Below are 22,319 nucleotides of genomic sequence, written 5' to 3' on the forward strand. Positions count from 1 at the left end.
CGCACGCGTGAAGAGCTTGGGCCACTCCCGCCAAAGAGGAGGCTGGCCCGCTCTCGCAACGTTGTCGTGAGGCCGGAGGTGATGAGTCCCTGGTTGAACGGCCTCCCCCGACTATCCGCTGCCCTTGTACACCCAGTCAGAGGGCTCCGGAGGGGGAGGCAGCGACCTGCACCGACCGTGGCATGGCCGCAGCGGCCGTGCCGTGGCGGTGCATGCCGCTGCCCTGCGAACTCATGCCGAGGGCTCCTCGCGAGAACTTGTGGAGTGGGCGATGATGCCTCCATGCTCCTGGATCCGATTCCCATAGTTCTTCGTTGAAGAGGTGCCGCCGAGGGGGCAACTGAGCTGTGGCTGCAGCACGCCGGGTGCAACGCCCGGCGACGGGAGCAGAGGTTGAAGTCGTCTCTCCAGGCAAGATCTTCATGACCCGCGGATAGGGCGAGGTCACCCGCTCTTGCCGCACGGAGGGCACCCTCGCCATCCACTTCGAATACAATGACACTTCCATGATGTCCTTCAAGGTCTTCGACGAGGAAGGTTGTTGCCTGGAGTGTTTCCCTGGAAGGGGGCATTGGGACAGCACAGCGGCAGGAGCCGGGCCCGCCACTGGCCTCGCCGATAGTTCCCCCGACAACAGCAATGACGCTTGGGAGTCTAGCGACTCTCCCGAGCCCTAAGAGACTCCGGAGATGAGAGACGACAGCTATGTGCCCCGAGCTCACACCGCGCCCGGAGCGCGGCAGCGTGAAAGTGCGTTACGTCGACTAGAGGGGGGTGAATAGGCGATTTTTATGAATTCTTCACTGAGGAATTTCAGGGTGAGGAAATTCCTAAGCGAAGAACTACTTGCAGCGGAATAAGTACTCAGATATAAGCAAAATAGAGTAACAGCATAGTCATCATGATGAAATGAAAGACAAACACAAAGTAGAGAAAGCGTAAACACATAATGAGGAAAACGAAAGGGTTGAGGAAATAGAACAGTTGGCTTGGTGAAGATGATGATTTGGTAAACCTGTTCCAACTGTTGTGACAGTTGTACGTCTGGTTGGAGCGGCTGAGTATTTAAACTCGGGGACACACAATCCTCACCGTATTCTCCTTGAGCTAAGATCACACAGACCTCGCCCAATAGTAGTGGTAAGTCTTTACAGGTGACTTGCAAACCTTCACAGACTTGGTCACTCGGCAATCCACAATTCCTCTTGGATGCTCAGACCATGACGCCTAACCGTCTGGAGGATACACAGTCCTCAAAGGTAACAAGCATCGGTTCCACACAGGAACAATCTCTTCAGTGATGCTCAATCACTTTGGGGTTTGTAGGTTTGGGTTTGGGATTTCGGTTTTCCTCACTTGATGATTTTCGCTCAAAGTCCTCGGAGGATGGGATGCTCTCAAATGAGAAGTGTCAGTTTCTCTCAGAGCAACCAACTAGCTAGTGGTTGTAGGGGGCGGCTATTTATAGCCTAGGGAGCAGCCTGACATGATAAGATATAAATGCCCCTGGCAGATATGACCGTTAGGTGGTAGGATATTTTGGAATGGCTAGCGCGCGGCTCAGCAACGGTCGGAAATTTTGAGGTTCGAATTCCTCAAGGCTATCATGATCCTCACTGTGTAGGCAATCTGCACTGGCGAATTCCTAACTCCTCAGTCAGAACAAATTCCTCAGAGACCACAAGATCTCCATCTTTGTCACTATAGAAATTGACTGAACTGATAAGAGATTTCTAATGGCTTCACTCGAAGAATTGGGTAGGTGTAGGATTTTGAGATGAGCATCACTTGGAAATATGTTTCCTTAGTATTACCTCGACCCCCTTTAATAGTATGATGTTTCCTATGACTCAAGAAGAAGAAAATGAAACTACGAAAACAAAAGTCTTCACGCTCCAGATTCCTCGCATGAATATTGAAGTCTTCAAGGTCACACCAATTTCTTCACTTTCAAAGTCTTCAGCCGAAGACATTCATTTTTAGGGGTCGACTTTCACTGTAAATATCAAACTCCTCATTGACTTATAGAGCCTATGTACACTCACAAACATATTAGTCCCTTAACCTATAAGTCTTCAATACACCGAAATCACTAAGGGGCACTAGATGCACTTACAATCTCCCCCTTTTTGGTGATTGATGACAATATAGGTTAAGTTTTCAACGGGGATAAACATATGAATTGAAAGTACTCAAAATTGAGGAATTTGATTGCAAGATATAGAAGAACTCCCCCTGAAGATGTGCATAGTGAGGTATTTTCATTTGAAGCAATGCACATTTGAAGAGTAGAATCATGGAGAAACTCCCCCTATATCTTGTAATTCATACACACATTTAACATATAGAATGAAGAATTTGAAATGCATGATGAAATATGGTGACTGATGTAATTCAGCATGCGTGCATAACATTAATGAGGAAATAGCATGCAGAAAAACAAAGCAAAAGTATTAGGTCACCATCGGACTTAAGCTTACAACTCGATCAACAAAAGCTTCAGAATAGCGAGAGTTGCAACTTAACAAAAAAACGCCCATATATATTGACCTGCTTGAAGACTAACTCAAATTTCTCCCCCTTTGTCATCAAGTGACCAAAAGGGACGAAAAGTGAGGACTAACGCCCCTGAAGAATTTCTTCACAAAGTGTCAATGGAGGAGGGCTAGCGTTGTTGGGGTCGTCTGTTGGAGTAGGGCCTGCCGCAGTGTCGTCCAGATCTTCATTTTCATCAATATCGCGGGACGAGGAATATGAACTGGCCACCAAAGGAGGAACTTCGACCTTCTTGAATTTCTTCAATGGAGTCTTAGCATAGCCGAAGTCCTGCTTGAAGCCCATCTGCTTGAGATCCTCATCACCGTAAAGGTGAGACAATATAGCCCAGGTGCGATCGAACATTTCATTGAGGTAGTAGTGGTTCTTCTTCACTGAATTGTAAGTGGTAGTCATATTGTGAAGAATTGAACCAAACTGGCGTTTCACCCATTTGTGATTGTGATCCACCTTTTGATGAAGACTGAGGAGAAGCTCACGATCAGTCATCACCCTTGGAGCTGTTGCCTGAGGAATTTGCTTTGAAGAATTTGCGGCGGAATCATGAGTAGCTGTAGGATCGGAAGTATGTCTAGAGGGTGGTGATTAGACTACTTGACCAAATAAAAATCTAGCCTTTTCCCAAATTTAGTTCTTGGCAGATTTTAGCTATCTTAGCACAAGTCAAGCAATCTCCACACAATTCAAGCAAGCATGCAAAAGAGTATATGAGCAGCGTAAAGTAAAGCATGCAACTTGCAAGAATGTAAAGGGAAGGGTTTGGAGGATTCAAACGCAATTGGAGACACGGATGTTTTTGGCGTGGTTCCGATAGGTGGTGCTATCGTACATCCATGTTGATGGAGACTTCAACCCACGGAGGGTAATGGTTGCGCGAGTCCGCGGAGGGCTCCACCCACGAAGGGTCCACGAAGAAGCAACCTTGTCTATTCCATCACGGCCGTCGCCCACGAAGGATTTGCCTCACTAGCGGTAGATCTTCATGAAGTAGGCGATCTCCTTGCCCTTACAAACTCCTTGGTTCAACTCCACAAGCTTGTCAGAGGCTCCCAAGTGACACCTAGCCAATCTAGGAGACACCACTCTCCAAGAAGTAACAAACGGTGTGTTGATGATGAACTCCTTGCTCTTGTGCTTCAAATGATAGTCTCCCCAACACTCAACTCTCTCTCACAGGATTTGGATTTGGTGGAAAGAAGATTTGAGTGGAAAGCAACTTGGGGAAGGCTAGAGATCAAGATTCATATGGTAGGAATGGAATATCTTGAGCTCAACACAAGTGTAGGTGGTTCTTTCTCAGAAAAATAGGTATTGGAAGTGTAGGCATGTTCTGATGGCTCTATCCACGAATGAAGAGTGGGTGGAGGGGTATATATAGCCTCCACACAAAATCTAACCGTTACACACAATCTGCCAAACTCGGTGGGACCGAATCGTTAAACTTGGTCGGACCAATTCAGCAAACCTAGTGACTGTTAGGATTTTTGGTGGGACTGAGATGCAACTCGGTAGGACCGATATGGTTAGGGTTTGGGCATAACTTAATCTCGGTGTGACCGATTACACAAACTCGGTGGGACCGATTTTGGTAATAAGCTAACCAAAGAGTTGGTCAGGTAAACTCGGTGGGACAGATTCGCTCTTCTCGGTGAGACCGAAATGTTACGAAAGGGAAACAGTGAGTTCACATTGCAATCTCGGTGGGACCGATCGCTCACTTCGGTTAGACCGAAACGTTACGAAGGGAAATAGAGAAATTGCAATCCCATCTCGGTGAGACCGAGATCCCTATCGGTGAAACCGAATTGCTAGGGTTTGGGGCAGTGGCTATGACAAATGAAACTCGATGGCGCCGGATGGAAAGAATCGGTGGGGCCGAGTTTGACATTTGGTTTAGGTCAAATGTGGATGTGGGAAGATAGTTGAGGGTTTTGGAGCATATCGCTAAGCACATGAAGCAAGAGGCTCATTAAGCAACACCTCATCCCTCCTTAATAGTATTGGCTTTTCCTATAGACTCAATGTGATCTTGGATCACTAAAATAGAAAATGTAGAGTCTTGATCTTGAAGTTTGAGCCAATCCTTTGTCCTTATAATTTTGAGGGATCCACTTTCCTCATCCATGTCATGCCATCCATTGAGCTTTTCCTGAAATATTCATCTTGGAATAATGTTAGCTCAATGAGCTATATGTTGTTAGGAATTACCAAAACCACCCAGGGATAGTTGCACTTTCAATCTCCCCCTTTTTGGTAATTGATGACAACATATAGATCAAAGCTTCGACAAATGATAATAAGAGTGAAATACATCGTCGCTTTGAGAAGTATGTGATAAGCAAGAGCTCCCCCTAAATTTGTGCATACTTTAAGATTTGCTTTTGACTGCAAATGCACAATGAGTTAGGATCATGGGTTACTCTTCCATGTCACATACATCTTGGTGGAGCGCTCAAAATGGTAAGAATGAAATACATGCACTCATCACCAAGCAAAGTGAATGATCAAAATAAGGATAAACTGATAATAACATCCAACAAGCATTAAGTGTAGCTTATGATCAAACACATGATCATCAATGTCTCACAGAATAAGCCATAGTATCTCAAACACTCAAAAGCAAAAAAAGTTTCAACCAAGAAGACAAGAGAGAAACAAATGCAAACTCTCTCTATTGAAGCCTATGATCTATACATTTTTCTCCCCCTTTGGCAACAAGTTACCAAAAAGTTCATAGAAAATGCATAGCACTAAACGACTCTCAGGCTTGGTCTTCAGTTGGTGGAGTCCGGATGACGCCAAGGACGAAGGCTTCAGTAGAAGTAGTTGGAGCTGCTGGGGTAGGAGCTAGAGCTGGTGGAACTGAGGCTGTAACTGGTGCAGAAGTGGTGGCTCTGGTGTCAGCAACTGGCACTACAGATGATCTCTGAGCTCTGGGCACTCTGGCAAATGCATCAGTTGTGGTCTTGCCCTTCCTCTCCTGCATATCATCCTGTAATTGCTCCACGGCAGACTGAATCTCTGTTACTTTCACATCGAGGTCATAGAACTTTTGTTCCATGATTCTTTCCAGGCTCTCTTGGTTTTGAGTCAGGGTGGCCAGTCCTTTCTCAATTCTCAGAGTGGATGCTATCAAGTAACTGAGCTGCTCCTGCTTGTTCTTCAAGAAGTACTCAGATGCCTCCTCTTGAGTTGGCATCTTGGCAGCTTTCTCCATCTTTGCCTTCTCCTTCTTTGCTTGAGCATGTGCAGATGATGGTTCATTCTCTTTCATCACAACTTGATTGTCCACAAAATCTGGATGGATGGGCAGGTGTTCCTTATCCAGCAGGTATGTGCCTGTGCCCATCTTTGAGTTAATCAACTCCCGAATTTGTGGGGCATATCCACAACTCCTCTTCTGATCAGCTATTGTCCTCTTAATGGTCTCTACCATGAGGCTCATCACTTTGAATTTCTATGGCACATCAAATATGTGAAGCATGTTTATTGCATGGCCTCGGATCATCTTGTGATCACCTGACTTGGGCAAGAGAGTGTGCCTTAGAATCCAGTTGATAGTGGGCAGCCCTGACAGAAGGAAGTGCACTGAGCCAAACTTGAAAGTGTCAAGTGCTTTGTTTGGGATCTCCTTGTACATATTTGACATGGAATTGTGATCCATCTTCTTCTTGTCATAGATGTCCAAGTCATCTTCCTGTTCTTCTGGGGCATTGATCAGTTGTGCCCATTCAGCAACTATGGACTGATATCTAGTTCCTTCTGACATCCACACTATCCTGCCATCTGGATAGAAATGTGTTGTGGAGTAGAACTGCATGATGAGCTCCTCATTCCACTTTGTGAGCTTCTGCCCAACAAAGTCTGCAACTCCATAAGCACTGAAGCTGTCATACACTCCAGGATAGTGTTCTTCGTTCTCCTTGATGTATTCCCAATCAACCCATCTCATGTCACACACTATGGGTTTCTTATCCAGCAGCACTGTCTCATAGAAGTCTTGATGTTCCTTGGTGTGAAACCTGTAATCCACAGCAGTTCTTCTCCTTGAAGCATATGGATCTGCTTCTCTCCACTTCTTCAGCCCTGAATCTCTCCTGATTTTTATGTCCTCAGCCACAGGATGAGCATCATTGTGGTCTGGGATTTTGGGCTTGAGCTTCCTGAGAACTTGTCCTTCTTCTTCTTCTTCAGCAATATCAGGCACTGGGGCCTTGTTCTTTTCAGCATTAGATATACTCCTGGTGTTCCTCTTAGGTGCACTCTTGGCCTTGGAGGCAGCTTTGGGTGCTTCCTTGGGCTTGGATGAAGTAGCCCCTGACCTTATGGCATCCCCCATAAGCTTCTGTGCCTTGGGTGCTGGTGCAACAACCTCTTCTTCCACTTCATCTCCCTCAGAGTCTCTCCTCATGGAGGTGTAAGTGCATCTAGTGCCACCCCTAGTTGGTTTTGGAGTATTGACGACAAATTTGGTTGAGGGACTAATGTGTTTGTGAGAATTGCAGGATAACACAGGTAGTGTCCCTCATTGATTCGGTTTACCTACCGGAGATGACCCCTAAAAATGTATGAAGACATTGACGACAATGGTGGTATGTGAAGACATTCATATTCAAGACTATGACATGAGAAGACATTCAGTGAAGACTATGGAGCGCGAAGACTTAGTTGTTTCGTTGTTTCCTTTTCTTCTTTGTTGAGTCATAGGAACCACCGTACTGTTAAGTGGGGTCCAAGTGAACAAAGTCAGAATGACTGAAGTGATGCTCAACCCAAACCCTATGTCTTCGAGCGAAGACAATGAGAGCAAATCTTATCCAGAGCTGGATAAGTCAGCTTTGCTTGTAGCCCAAGTAAAGTTGCCATGTGTGTTTGAAATCTGACCGTTGGAACACGTGTCAGTTCCTTAGTGACCCAGGGTCATTTCAGACATATCAGGTCGGGTTGCCTAGTGGCTATAAATAGCCCACCCCCTACACCATAAATTGGTGGCTGCTCAGAGTTAGTGCACGGCTTTTGTCGTTTGAGAGCAACCCACCTCGAAGCCTTTGAGAGAGAGAAATCCTTGCGAGGACAAAGCCCAAACACCCAGAGCCAAAGAGTGTTAGGCATCACTAAAGTCTTTCTGTCTGCGTGACCTGAAGACTTATTACACTTGAGGACTGTGAATCCTCCAGCCGGTTAGGCGTCGCGTTCTGAGCATCCAAGAGCCATTGTGGATCGCCGGTGAACGAAGTTTGTGAAGGTTCGGAAGTCTACCTTGAAGACTTACCAGAGTGATTGGGCGAGGACTGTGTGTCCTTAGCTCAAGGGGAATAAGGTGAAGACGCGGTCTTCTGAGTTGAATCTCAGCCTCCCTAACCAGACGTACAGTTGTCACAGCAACTGGAACTGGTCCAACAAATCATGTGTCTTCAACAAGTGACTGGTTCTATCCTCTCCCTCTGTTTACTTAGAGTTTGTCTTCGTGAAGTCATTGCCTGTTGCCTTACCTGTTTGACTTCATTGCTTGACTACTATTGTTGTTTGGCTTCATACTATCTTCCATCCTGATCTTTACTACCTAGCTGCTATTAGTCCGTGTGATTTCACTTCACTACATATTTGACTGTGGCTTTCTTAGTGTAGTCTACCTTCCGCTGCATATCAATAGGTTCATTTCTACTGTTTGTCTTCGAAACTTCCATGCTTTTAAGACTTTCCAAAAATATCCTATTCACCCCCCCCCCCTCTAGTCGATAACTAGCACTTTCAATTGGTATCAGAGCAAGGTACTCCCTTGTTCTGTGTGATTCAGTTTAACCACCTGGAGTTTTAGCTATGTCGACTGCAGGGATAATCAAAGTCTCCGCTGCTTGCCCCGTGTTCGATGGAACTGAATATCCCTACTGGAAGAATAAGATGCGCATGCATCTTGAACCCATTGATGTCGACCTCTGGTATGTTGTCAAGAACGGCGTTCCCAAGACTGGTGAAGGTGTCACTCCTGCTGATGTCAAGAAGTTCATTCAACTGGACTCTACTGCCAAGAACATCATCTGTGGTCATCTGACCAAAGGATAGTATGGCCGTGTGAGTGCTCTAGAAACGTCAAAGCTAGTATGGGACTGGCTATCCAAGGTCAACGAAGGCGTCTCAACCCAGAGAGATCAAAGGATCAGTGTTCTTCGCAACCTCTTCAACCGCTTCAAGAGAAACGACAATGAGAATGTCCAGCTTACATTTTATTGCCTCACCGACATCACAAATGAGCTTCGTGCTGTCGGCGCCACTGAGATTACCAAGCATGAAATCGTCAAGACACTACTGAGATCACTTGACAGCTCTTTTGACACCCTTGCCCTCGTGATACAAGAACGTCCTGATTTCAAGACACTCGATCCGTCTGATATACTTGAGAGGCTCAACACACATGAGTTCCAGCTTTCTGAGAAAAGAGATATCTATGGTCCCAACTATGGCCGAACTCGCGCTTTGAAGTCAAAAGCTGTTTCCTCATCTGAAGAAGAATCTGATTGCAGTTCTGATGATCCTGAAGACATTGGAAAGGAACTTGCTATGCTTGTGAAGAAGTTCCAAAAGTTCACTAAGAAGAAGGGTTTCAGAAAGTCTTCACGATCCAGCTCAAGAAATGATGAAGCCTCCACTCATGACTACAAGAAGAGAACATGTCACAAGTGCAAGAAACCTGGACACTATATCTCTGAGTGTCCACTGTGGGACAACGAGAAGAAGAAGAAGAAGAAGAAGAAGAAGAAGAAGAAGAAGAGCAAGGAATATGATTCTGATGACAAGAAAAAGAAGAAAGCTTCAAAGTCTTCTTCCAAGTCCTCATCAAAGTCTTCATCTCATAAGAAGAGCTCATCTGGCAAGGCTCGTGCTTTTGTTGGCAAGGAAATGGATTCAGAGGAGGAGTCTGCTTCTGAGGAGGCGGAGGTGGAGTTTGAGGAGGAGTCTGACCCTGGTGTTGCAAGTCTGGCTCTAGCCACTGCCTATGTTGCCAAGTCCATCTTCAACACTGAAGACAATGACTTCCACACCAACGCTGAAGCTAATGACAAGGACGACCCTACTCCCACCTACTGCTTCATGGCACGTGGTGCCAAGGTAAAATCACGCGATGCTTACTTTCAAACATCTAGTGAAGATGACTCTGATTGTGAATCCAAGCCAGCTACAAAACACTTGCTAAAATTGCGACTAAACAACAAAAGGCTATGGAACATACTCAAAAACTGTTAGACAAAAGCGATGACATGTTGGACGCGGAAATGACTCGCTCACAGTCCTTAGTTGAAGACATAAAAAATCTTCATGCTAAGTACCAAGAACTTGAGAGTCGTCATGAAACGCTCTCAACCACTCATGAAAAGCTCTCCTATGATTATCTTCAAAGAAAGCAAGAGCTTGAGAAAATGAGAGTGGCTCATGAAGATCTTCAAAAAGAGAATGAGTCACTTCGCGCTCAACAGATCAGTCCCGCTCAGGATGGATTTGAACCACCATGTCTGAAATGCCTTGAGCGTGACAACGCTACCTCTGTTGCTGAATGTTCTACTGCTGCTGCTGTTGTATTGTCTTCAACTGCTGATGTGGTAACTAACCCCTCTACTGAGGATACCACTACTATTGCTGATGAAAATGCTAGGTTGAAGACATTACTTGAAACAGGGATGTATAAAAGCCTGAAAGGGCATCAGACACTTTGCGATGTCCTCAAAAAGCAGATTCTGAACCGAAACCCTAGGAAAGAGGGTGTTGGGTTCAAGAGGAAAATGAATGTTGATGGTTCCTACTGGAAGCCTGAGCAGTATCCCAAAACCACGTGGGTTGCTGCAAAGGAACCTTCAGTGGATCCATCCACCTTATCTGGCTTTACCTGTGCTAACCCTGTTATCATTGATGAATCCTTTGATGCAAACTATAAACTGTTCAAGAATCAGAATGGTGAAGTGTTTGCCAGATATATTGGTACTAACTGCAGGAATGGGCCACCTATGAAGAAGATCTGGGTTCCCAAAAGCTGTCTTGGGAAGCTTCAAGTGAATGTCATCATGACACCACCTGGGAAGAAGACAAACCCCAGACCTAAGGCTTCATATGGTCCAAAGGTTTCATACAGACAGAGGACTCACCTGACTCACCCTAACGCCAATGTTTTGCAGGGAAACCACACTCAGACTTATGAATATGAGCGTGTGTCTTCAAACCGCTATATTCATAAAACTAAGAACTTTTCTTCTTATTCATATGAGTATCATTCATCTCCTGCAAGGCTATTTGCTAGGGCTCCAAAGCCAAAGTTCTCAGATGTTGCACTTAGACTCATTGCTTCTAAGCCACCCCTGAAGATGTGGGTGGTTAAGAAGAATTAACTTTCTCTTGTAGGGAAAGGTCTCCAGCCGAAAATCAAAGGCGTCTGATGCTATTGCTGGGGACCTAAAACATCTTGTAGGGCGCAAGATCAAATGCCCAAATGGTCTCACTATGTATTTTCTTCCTGAATCGCTTGCCATTCATCCTATCAGTCCTAATCTTGATCTGAGCTTCAATAATCCTCTTGCCCGTCAAATGTTTTTGCTTCACAATACTCTTGGTGAAGCCTATCCCCCTAACTGTAATGCAGAGTATGACACCTCATGCTTCAGAATGGATTATGGACAGCGGATGCACTAATCATATGACTGGTGATCGAAGTCTTCTTATGGACTCAACTTTACGTCCATCTGATAAGAGTCACATCACGTTTGCTGACACTGGTAAAAGCAAGGTATTGGGTCTAGGTAGAGTTGCAATCTCAAGGGATCAACACATGGATAAAGTGATGCTTGTTGAATCCCTTGGCTTCAACTTAATGTTTGTCTCGATGCTTTGCGATCTGAACATGGTGTAATATTTGGAAAGTATCATTGCCTTGTACTAATGGAATCTGACAAATCTCTAGTCTTTGAAGGGTACAGGAAAGATGATCTGTACATGGTAGATTTCTCAGCAGGACCACAGCTTGCAAGATGTCTCCTTACAAAAGCTTCAGAATGCTGGCTATGGCATCGGAGGCTGGGGCATGCTAGCATGAGGAACTTACATACACTCGCCAAGAAGAAGCATGTCATTGGTATTGAGGACGTCAAGTTCAAGAAGGATCATTTCTGCAGTGCCTGCGAAGCTGGAAATATGACAAGGGCCAAGCATCCCTCGAAGACAATCATGACTACTTCTCAACCTTTCGAGCTGCTACACATGGACTTATTTGGCCCTACTCACTACTCTACCCTCACAATGACCGCCTGTCTCTATGGCTTCGTCATTGTTGATGATTACTCAAGATACACATGGGTGCACATAATTCTCTACAAGACTGAAGTGCAAGATGTCTTCAGACGCTTCGCCAATCGTGCCATGAACAACTATGGCATCAAGATCAAGCATATCAGAAGTGACAACGGCACTGAGTTCAAGAACACCGAACTTGATCTTTATCTGGATATAATGGGAATCACTCATGAGTTCTCTGCTCCATACACACCTCAGCAAAATGGCATCGTAGAGCGCAAGAACAAAACCCTCATTGAGATGGCTCGAACGATGCTCGATGAATACAAGACGCCAAGAAAGTTCTGGCCCGAAGCTATTGATACAGCATGTCACGTCATCAACCATGTTTACATCCATAAGCTTCTGAACAAAATATCCTATGAGCTCCTCACTGGCAAGAAGCCAAATGTCAGCTACTTCAGAGTATTTGGAGCAAGGTGCTGGATCAAGGATCCCCATCACAAGTCAAAATTTGCACCAAAGGCTCACGAAGGCTTCATGCTAGGTTACGGAAAGGAGTCACACTCTTACAGAGTCTTCAACCTCTATCTCTACAAAATCGTTTAAACTATGGACGTGCGGTTTGATGAAACCAATGGTTCACAAAGAGAGCTCCTGCCAAGTACACTAGAAGAAGCTCCACCCAGTGAATCTATCAAGCTAATGGGAATTGGTGAAATCATGCCTTCTGAAGCACAGCCTGAAGAGGAACTTATCATATCTGTACCTAACCAACCTGAAGACAATGCTCAGCCTAAAGACAATCCTCCCAATGATGACAATGATCAGCAAGAGCAAAGTCTTCGTCCAATTCATCCTCATGTTGCAAGTGAAGTACAGATTGAGAAGATAATTGATAGTATCAATGCACCTGGTCCACTTACTCACTCAAGAGCAACACAGTTAGCAAATTTCTGTGGGCACTTCTCTTTTGTGTCAATATCAGAACCCAAGAAAGTTGTTGAAGCCTTCATGGAACCTGAATGGATTCAAGCTATGCAAGAAGAGCTTCAACAGTTCAAGCTGAACAATGTTTGGGAACTTGTCAAGCGTCCTGAACCTCGCAAGCTTAACATTATAGGCACAAAATGGATATATCGAAACAAGCAAGATGAGCATGGTCAAGTCGTCAGAAACAAGGCACGTCTTGTGGCTCAAGGATATACTCAAGTGGAAGGAATTGACTTCGATGAAACATTTGCTCCTGTGGCTAGACTTGAAGCTATTCGCATACTGCTAGCCTATGCTAACCACAACAACATCTTTCTATATCAAATGGATGTGAAGAGTGCATTTCTCAATGGCAAGATTGAAGAAGAAGTATATGTCGCACAACTCCTGGCTTTGAAGATCCAAAACATCCTGATATGGTGTACAAACTTAACAAAGCACTGTATGGCCTCAAACAAGCTCCTCATGCTTGGTATGATATGATCAAAGACTTCCTGAAGAGCAAAGGCTTCAAACCTGGATCCATCGATCCTACGCTCTTCACGAAGACATATGATGGTGAACTGTTTATGTGCCAAATATATGTGGATGACATAATATTCGGCTGCACCAACCAGAAGTATAGTGATGAGTTTGGATACATGATGCAAGAGCAATATCAGATGTCCATGATGGGAGAGCTGAAGTTCTTCCTTGGTCTTAAAATTCGTCAACAAAGGAATGGCATCTTCATATCTCAAGAGAAATACCTCAAAGATTGCCTGAAGAAGTTTGGAATGCAAGATTGCAAAGGGTACATGACGCCAATGCCAGCCAAACATCATCTGGGTCCCGACGACAATGGTAAAGAGTTCGATCAACAGGTATACCGCTCCATGATTGGTTCTTTACTTTACCTATGTGCATCTAGGCCAGATATTATGCTTAGTGTTTGCATGTGTGCTTGATTCCAAGTGGCACCAAAGGAATCGCATCACTTAGCTGTGAAGCGAATTCTTCGATATTTGGCTCACACCCCAACACTAGGATTATGGTATCCAAAGGGCTCAGAATTTGATCTGGTTGGATTTTCGGATGTTGATTATGCTGGTGACAAGGTGGATCGCAAGTCTACATCAGGCACATGTCACTTTCTGGGTCGATCACTTGTCTGTTGGTCTTCAAAGAAGCAGAACTGTGTATCACTCTCAACTGCTGAATCTGAATACATTGCTGCTGGATCTTGCTGCGCTCAGCTTCTATGGATGAAGCAAACTCTCAAGGACTATGGCATCAATCTGAAACAAGTACCTCTCTTCTGCAACAACGAAAGCGCCATCAAGATTGCCAACAACCCAGTTCAGCACTCGAAGACAAAGCACATTGAAATTCGTCATCACTTCCTCAGAGATCATGTCATGAAGAAAGATATTGATATCATTCACATCAACACTGAAGAGCAACTGGTAGATATCTTCACAAAGCCCTTGGACGAGAAAAGGTTTTGCAAGTTACGGTGTGAGCTAAATATCTTGGAATCCTCAAATGTCCTGTGATCATACACACATCCTAACACTTATGCATGTTGATGACTTACATGTGCAACACACGAAGTAAAGTATATCTTCAATCAATGAAGACTTACATTCTGAGTGTGAATACATTAACAAGGAATTTGACTTCGGAGCGCCACGATAATTGTGCGCCGTGTCTGGGTCTAATACTTCCTATACGGTGGGTAACGCCACCACCAAACTTTTCTGTTTGAAGTGTTTCACTCATGGCGTTACATTTGATATCTTCGCATTTGGTTTGTCTTCAATTCCAATTTGTCTTCGTGATTATCTTCACTATGTTGATTTGATTGCTTTCTGATATATATACTAGTGTTATGTCCTCTACAGCATTCACTTATAGCTACGTCTTCCTTGTTGAATCTTTTGAACTAAGTGAATGTGATCGGACCCTAATCTCTCTATGCTTCCTATCTCAAACTCTATCTGTCCAAATCATATGCATTCTATTGAAACTGTCGAATGTCTTCTCTGCGTCTTTGTCAGCAGAAGATACAGAGACAAACATTAAGTCTGTTTTAAATGATTCATCCTTATTGCCTGAAATCCGGAGAAGGCGGAACGACCATCCGACAAACCTGGCGGGCGTGGGAACGTGGGACAACTCTGAGTATGTTGCATGCTTGCCACGTGCGCCTCAGATGTGAACTGCCAGGGGCACCTGCGTAATTGCGCTGTGCCACACACTTCCTTATAAATACATGTCCCCTGCAGTAAAGAAAAATTCTTCCACCTCTCCACCTCGTCAAAACCCTAACGCCACCGCTAGCTCTCGACGATGCCGGCGACGAAGCGCTTAGCTGCCGCGACTTCTCCGACGCCGTCCTCACGCCGGCCGTGGACATCGTCCTCTCCACCGCCGTTGTAGGTGTCCTCCGTCACCAAGTTAGGGCATGGTGGATTGAACTGATTGGTCTCCTACTCTTCCCATCTAGCAGTTCATCGTGTGGTAAATAAAACTCTCTTTTTACCATCTTTTTGATCCTCAAAGATTCATACTGTGTACCAAACTAGGTTTCTGCCTATACAAGTTAGATCTATTCTATCTGCATCTCATACTGCCTAGCATATTCACTTAAGCTTTATATCAAGTTAGATTCCTCACTTGTACTTATTCGCGGATTCGTACAAATCTGGAACCAACTCTCAACATATAAGTGAATGTCTTCGCATCATGAGGTCAATGTCTTCAAACTGATTTATCTTCAAAATCTTCTGAGAATGCATATGACCTCTTCCCCTTCCCTCGCATCTCTAATGTTGTCACAGGTACATGTCCGTGGGAGAATCCCTTGGTTCTCATAGTCTGCATTCGTTTGCAGAATTTTTACAGCATCACATTAACTCTCCCGAAGCCAGTTCCTGCTTGTCTAGCAAGCGGAAGCCTTTGAACGTATTGAAACCATTGAGTTTGAAGTTCATGGCTGCAGAGAAATCAGTAAGGAAGGGTGGCAGATAGCGTCGAGGACGAACATCAAGAGATTTGCCTGATGACCTCTCAGAGCTTTACAAGACAGATCCTGAAGAGGATTACAATCAGCGCAAGACCCGAATCCAATGGATTCGACGATATTGGGCTGAACAATGGTTCAAATACAAGTTCGTGACCCAGGAATATGCAGAGAAAAATGCCATCAAGCGACCATGGGGAGATATTTTGTACAAAAGTCTTCTACCCAGGTCCAGAGCTGAAGCCATTGCACAAGGCTTCTATCCTTGCATGGTCCGTGGGCCACAACCAGCTGATGCCGACCCATCATCTTTACTCTGGTGTCGCGAAGACAATCTGTTCAAACGCAATTATCAGTTTGCAAAAGCCTCAGCAAAGAAGAACAAAGATTCTTTGGGGTTAGACTTCAACCCTGGTCCCTCTGCTCCATGTGCTGACGGCTCACGTGATGCAGAACCCAATATCATCGGTCCCTTCTACAACCTTGATGGTCTCATCGCTCACATCAGAGTCCAAGGTGCCAAAGTGGATCATTCTGATGATGATGCTGACACGGATGAAGCCCCTGCTCCCACCCCAAAGCCGCAGAAGCCAAAGAAGGCTAAGGCTTCAAGATCAGCTACTCCTCCAAAAGCTTCACGTGCAAAGCCACTGGCCACTGCACCTCCTGAAGACAGTGTGCAGTCTGAAGATCTGTCATGCATCTCCAAGAAGACGAAGAAGAAGAAGAAAATTGTCAAGAATACTGATCAGACACTGACTCCTGCTGCCATTCTGCGTGAAGAGCCCATTGATCTATCCAGTGATGAAGATCTTGCAGATGATGCCCTTGAGCAACTGATCAAGAGCAAGGAAGAAGCAGAAATCTTCAATGATTTGCCTCTCTTTGATGTGGCAATCATCCATAACTTCATTGATGAGTGGTTTGTGTAAGTGCATCTAGTGCCACCCCTAGTTGGTTTTGGAGTATTGATGACAAACCTAGTTGAGGGACTAATGTGTTTGTGAGAATTGCAGGATAACACAGGTAGAAGTCCCTCATTGATTCGGTTTTCCTACCAGAGATGACCCCTAAAAATGTATGAAGACATTGAAGTCAAAAGTGGTATATGAAGATATTCACATTGAAGACTATGACAAGAGAAGACACCACATGAAGCCTATGGAGCTCGAAGACTTAGATCTTTCGTAGTTCTCTTTCTTTTGTGTTGAGTCATAGGAACCACCATACTGTTAAGTGGGGTCCAAGAGAACCCGTCAGAATGACTGAAGTGATGCCTAACCAAAAACCTATGTCTTCGAGTGAAGACTATGAGAGCGAATCTTGTCCAGAGTCGGACAAGTCAGCTTTGCTTGCAGCCCAAGTAAAGTTGCCGTGTGAGTTTGAAATCTGACCGTTGGAACACGTGTCAGTTACTTAGTGACCCAGGGTCATTTCGGACAAATCAGGTCGGGTTGCCAAGTGGCTATAAATAGCCCACCCCTTACAACCATAAACGGTTGGCTGCTCAGATTGAGAGTACGGCTTTTGTCGTTTGAGAGCAACCCACCTCGAAGCCTTTGAGAGAGAATTCCTTGCGAGGATAAAGCCCTAACCACCCAGAGCCAAAGAGAATTAGGCATCACTTAAGTCTTCTTGTCTGTGTGATCTGAAGACTTATTGCACTTGAGGACTGTGCATCCTCCAGCCGGTTAGGCGTCGCGTTCTGAGCATCCAAGAGACATTGTGGATTGCCGGTGAACGAAGTCTGTGAAGGTTTGGGAGTCTACCTTGAAGACTTACCAGAGTGATTGGGCGAGGTCTGTGTGACCTTAGCTCAAGGGGAATACGGTGAGGACTGGGTGTCCTGAGCTGCGTGTTCAGGACTGGGTGTCCGGGACTGTGTGTCCTAAGGTTTAAATACCTAGCCGCCCTAACTAGACGTATAGTTGTCACCGCAACTGGAACTGGTCCAACAAATTCTTGTCTTCAATGAGTCACTAGTTTCATCTTCCCTTCCCTTTACTTACTGTTACTCCTTGTGAAGTCATTGTATGTTTGCACTATCTTTTGTCTTCACTGAGTGACTGCTAGTTCTGTTTGGCTTCACAATATCTTCCTACCTGAGCCTTACTACATTGCTGCTATTAGTCATTGTGCTTTCACTCTATTGAATACTTGACTATGGCTTGCCTAGTGTAGTCTACCTTCCGCTGCAGGGTATTAGGTTTATTTCTATCGTTTGTCTTCATAACTCCCACGTTTTGAAGACTTTCATAAAAATCGCCTATTCACCCCCCCCCTCTAGTCGATATAACGCACTTCCAATTGGTATCAGAGCAAGGTGCTCCCTTGTTCTGTGTGATTCGGTTTAACCACCTGGAGTTTTAGCTATGTCGACTGCAGGGATAATTAAAGTCTCCGTTGCGTGCCCCGTCTTTGATGGAACTGAATATCCCTACTGGAAGAATAAGATGCGCATGCATCTTGAAGCCATTGACGTCGACCTATGGTATGTTGTTGAGAACGGCGTTCCCAAGGCTGGAGAAGGTGTCACTACTGCTGATGTCAAGAAATTCGTTCAACTGGACTCTACTGCCAAGAATATCATCTGTGGTCATCTGACCAAAGGACAGTATGGCCGTGTGAGTGCTTTGAAAACATCTGAGCTGGTCTGGGACTGGCTCTCCAAGGTCAATGAAGGCGTCTCAACCCAGAGAGATCAGAGAATCAGTGTCCTTCGTAACCTCTTCAACCGCTTCAGGTGAAATGACAATGAGAATGTCCAGCACACATTTGACCGACTCACTGACATCACAAATGAGCTTCAAGCCCTCGGCGCTACTGAGATCACCAAACATGAAGTCGTCAAGACACTACTAAGATCACTTGATAGTTCGTTCAACATCCTAGCCTCGATGATTCAAGAACGTCCTAATTTCAAGACACTCGATCCGTCTGACATACTTGAGAGGCTCAACACACATGAGTTTCAGCTTTCTGAGAAAAGAGATATCTACGGTCCAAACTATGGGCGAAATCGTGCCTTGAAGGCAAAAGTTGTCTCCTCATCTGAAGAAGAATCTGATAGCAGTTCTGATGATCCTAAAGACATTGGAAGGGAACTTGCTATGCTTGTCAAGAAGTTCCAAAAATTCACCAAGAAGAAAGGCTTCAGAAAGTCTTCCCGATCAAGCTCAAGGAATGATGAAGCTTCTGCTCATGACTACAAGAAGAAAACATGTCACAAGTGCAAGAAACTTGGCCACTTCATCTCTGAGTGTCCATAGTGGGACAATGAGAACAAAAAGAAGAAGAAGAGCAAGGAATATCACTCTGACGACAAGAAAAAGAAGAAATACTCAAAGTCTTCTTCCAAGTCTTCCTCAAAGTCTTCATCACACAAGAAGAGCTCATCTAGAAAGGCACGTGCGTTTGTTGGCAAGGAAATGGATTCAGAGGAGGAGTCCGCTTCTGAGGAGGTGGAGGTGGAGTCTGAGGAGGAGTCCGATTCACGCGTCGCAAGTCTGGCTATAGCATACGTTGCCAAGTCCATCTTCAATACTGAAGACAATGACTTCATCACCGACACCGATGCAAATGACAAGGACTACTCCGCTTCTACCTACTGCTTCATGGCACGCGGTGCCAAGGTAAACACACGCACTACTCACTATCAAACATCTAGTGACGATGACTCTGATTGTGGTTCAAAACCCAGCTACAAAACTCTTGCTAAAATTGCAACTGAACAACAGAAAGCTATGGAACATATTCAAAAACTGTTAGACAGAAGCGATGATCTGTTAGGTGCTGAAATGACTCGATCTGAATCCTTAATTGAAGACATAAAAAATCTTCACGTTAAGTATCAGGAACTTGAAAGTCGTCATGAAACTCTCTCAACAACTCATGAAAAGCTTTCCTATGATTATCTTCAAGGGAAGCAAGATCTTGAGAAATTGAGAGCGGCTCATGAAGATCTTCAAAAGGAAAACGAGTCACTTCGCGCCAAACAGATCAGTTCCGCTCAGGAAGGATTTGAACCACCATGTCTTAAATGCATTGAGCGTGATAATGCTACTTCTGTTGCTGAATGTTCTACTGCTACTACTGTTGCAATATCTTCAACCGTTGATGTGGTAAGTAACCCCTCTGCTGAGGATACCACTGCTATTGCTGATGAGAATGCTAGGTTGAAGACATTGCTTGAAACAGGGATGTACAAAAGTCTTAAAGGGCATCAGACACTATGTGATGTCCTCAAAAAGCAGATTCTGAACCGAAACCCGAGGAAAGAGGGTGTTGGGTTCGTAAGGAAAATGAATGTTGATGGCTTGTACTGGAAACCTAAGCAGTACCCGAAAACCATGTGGGTTTCTGCAAAGGAACCTTCAGCAGATCCATCCAATCTATCTGGCTTCACTTGTGCTAACCCCATTATCATTGATGAATCCTTTGATGCAAACTATATACTGTTTGAGAATCAGAATGGTGAAGTGTTTGCCAGGTACATTGGTACTAACTGCAGGAATTGTCCACCTATGAAGAAGATCTGGGTTCCGAAAAGGTGTCTGGAGAATCTTCCTGTGAATGTCATCATGACACCTCACATGAAGAAGACAAACCTCAGACCAAAGGCTTCATATGGTCCAAAGGCTTCATATAGATAGAGGACTCACCTGAGTCGCACTAACGCAAATGCTTCGCAGGGAAACCATACTCAGGCATATGAATATGAGAGCGGTTCATCAGACCGCCATGTTCATAAGACCAAGAACTATTCTGCTTATTCTTATGAGTACTATTGTCCGCCTGCAAGACTATTTGCTAGGGCTCCAAAGCCAAAATTCTCAGATGCTGCACTTAGACTTATTGCTTCTAAGCCACCCTTGAAGATGTGGGTGGCTAAGAAAGCTTAACTCTCTTTTGCAGGGAAAGGTCTCCAGCAGAAAACCAAAATCGTCTGACACTATTGCTAGAGACCTTAAACATCTTGTAGGGCGCAAGATCAAATGCCCGAATGGTCTTACTATGTACTTCGTTCCTGAATCGCTTGCTACTCTCCCTATTAGTCCTAATCTGGATCTAAGCTTTCATAACCCATTGGTTCGTCAAATGTTTTTGCTTCACAATCCTCTTGGTGAAGCCTATCCCCCTAACTGCACTGTAGGGTACAACACCAGTGTCTTCAGAATGGATTGTTGATAGTGGGTGTACAAATCACATGACTGGCAAAAGAAGCCTTCTTATGGACTCAACCTTACGTCCATCCGACAAGAGCCACATCTCATTTGCTGACACTGGTAAAAGTAAGGTATTGGGTCTAGGTAGAGTTGCAATCTCAAGGGATCAACACATGGATAAAGTCATGCTTGTTGAATCCCTTGGCTTCAACTTAATGTCTGTCTCAATGCTTTGCGATTTGAACATGATCGTAATATTTGGAAAATATCGTTGCCTTGTACTAATGGAATTTGACAAGTCTCTAGTATTTGAAGGGTATCGAAAAGATGATTTGTACGTGGTAGATTTCTCAGCGGGACCACAGCTAGCCGTATGTCTTCTAGCAAAAGCTTCAGAATGCTGGCTCTGGCGTCGGAGGCTAGGGCATGCTGGCATGAGGAACCTCCACACCCTTGCAAATAAGAAGCATGTCATAGGCATTGAGGGCGTCAAGTTCAAGAAAGATCACTTATGCGGTGCCTGTGAAGCAGGGAAGATGACGAGGGCCAAACATCCCTCGAAGACAATCATGACCACTACTCGACCCTTCGAACTGCTTCACATGGATCTTTTCGGTCCCACTCATTACTCAACTCTTACTACTACTGCTTGTCTCTATGGCTTTGTCATTGTTGATGATTATTCTAGATATACTTGGGTGCACATAATCCTTTACAAGACTGAAGTGCAGGATGTCTTCAGACGCTTCGCCAATCGAGCTATGAACAATTATGGCGCCAAGATAAAGCACATCAGAAGTGACAATGGCACTAAATTCAAGAACACTGGCCTTGATACATATCTTGATACCTTGGGCATCACACATGAATTCTCGGCTCCGTACACGCCACAGCAGAATGGCGTCGTCAAATGCAAGAACAGAACACTCATTGAGATGGCCAGAACGATGCTAGATGAATACAAGACTCCAAGAAAATTCTGGCCTGAAGCCATTGATACTGCATGCCATACAATCAATCGTGTTTATCTTCACAAGCTTCTGAACAAGACATCTTATGAGCTCCTTACTGGCAAGAAGCCAAATGTCAGTTACTTCAGAGTATTTGGCACCAGGTGCTGGATCAAGGACCCACATCACACCTCAAAGTTTGCACCAAAAGCACATGAGGGTTTTATGCTTGGATATGGAAAAGATTCACACTCCTACAGAGTCTTCAATCTCTTTCATTACAAAGTGGTTGAAACAGTGGATGTGCGGTTCGATGAGACCAACGGTTCACAAAGAGAGCAACTGCCAAATGTGCTAGATGAAGTTCCATCCAGTGAA

The sequence above is a fragment of the Triticum aestivum genome, chromosome 6A (assembly GCF_018294505.1).
Source record: "Triticum aestivum cultivar Chinese Spring chromosome 6A, IWGSC CS RefSeq v2.1, whole genome shotgun sequence".
Taxonomy (NCBI): Eukaryota; Viridiplantae; Streptophyta; class Magnoliopsida; order Poales; family Poaceae; genus Triticum; species Triticum aestivum.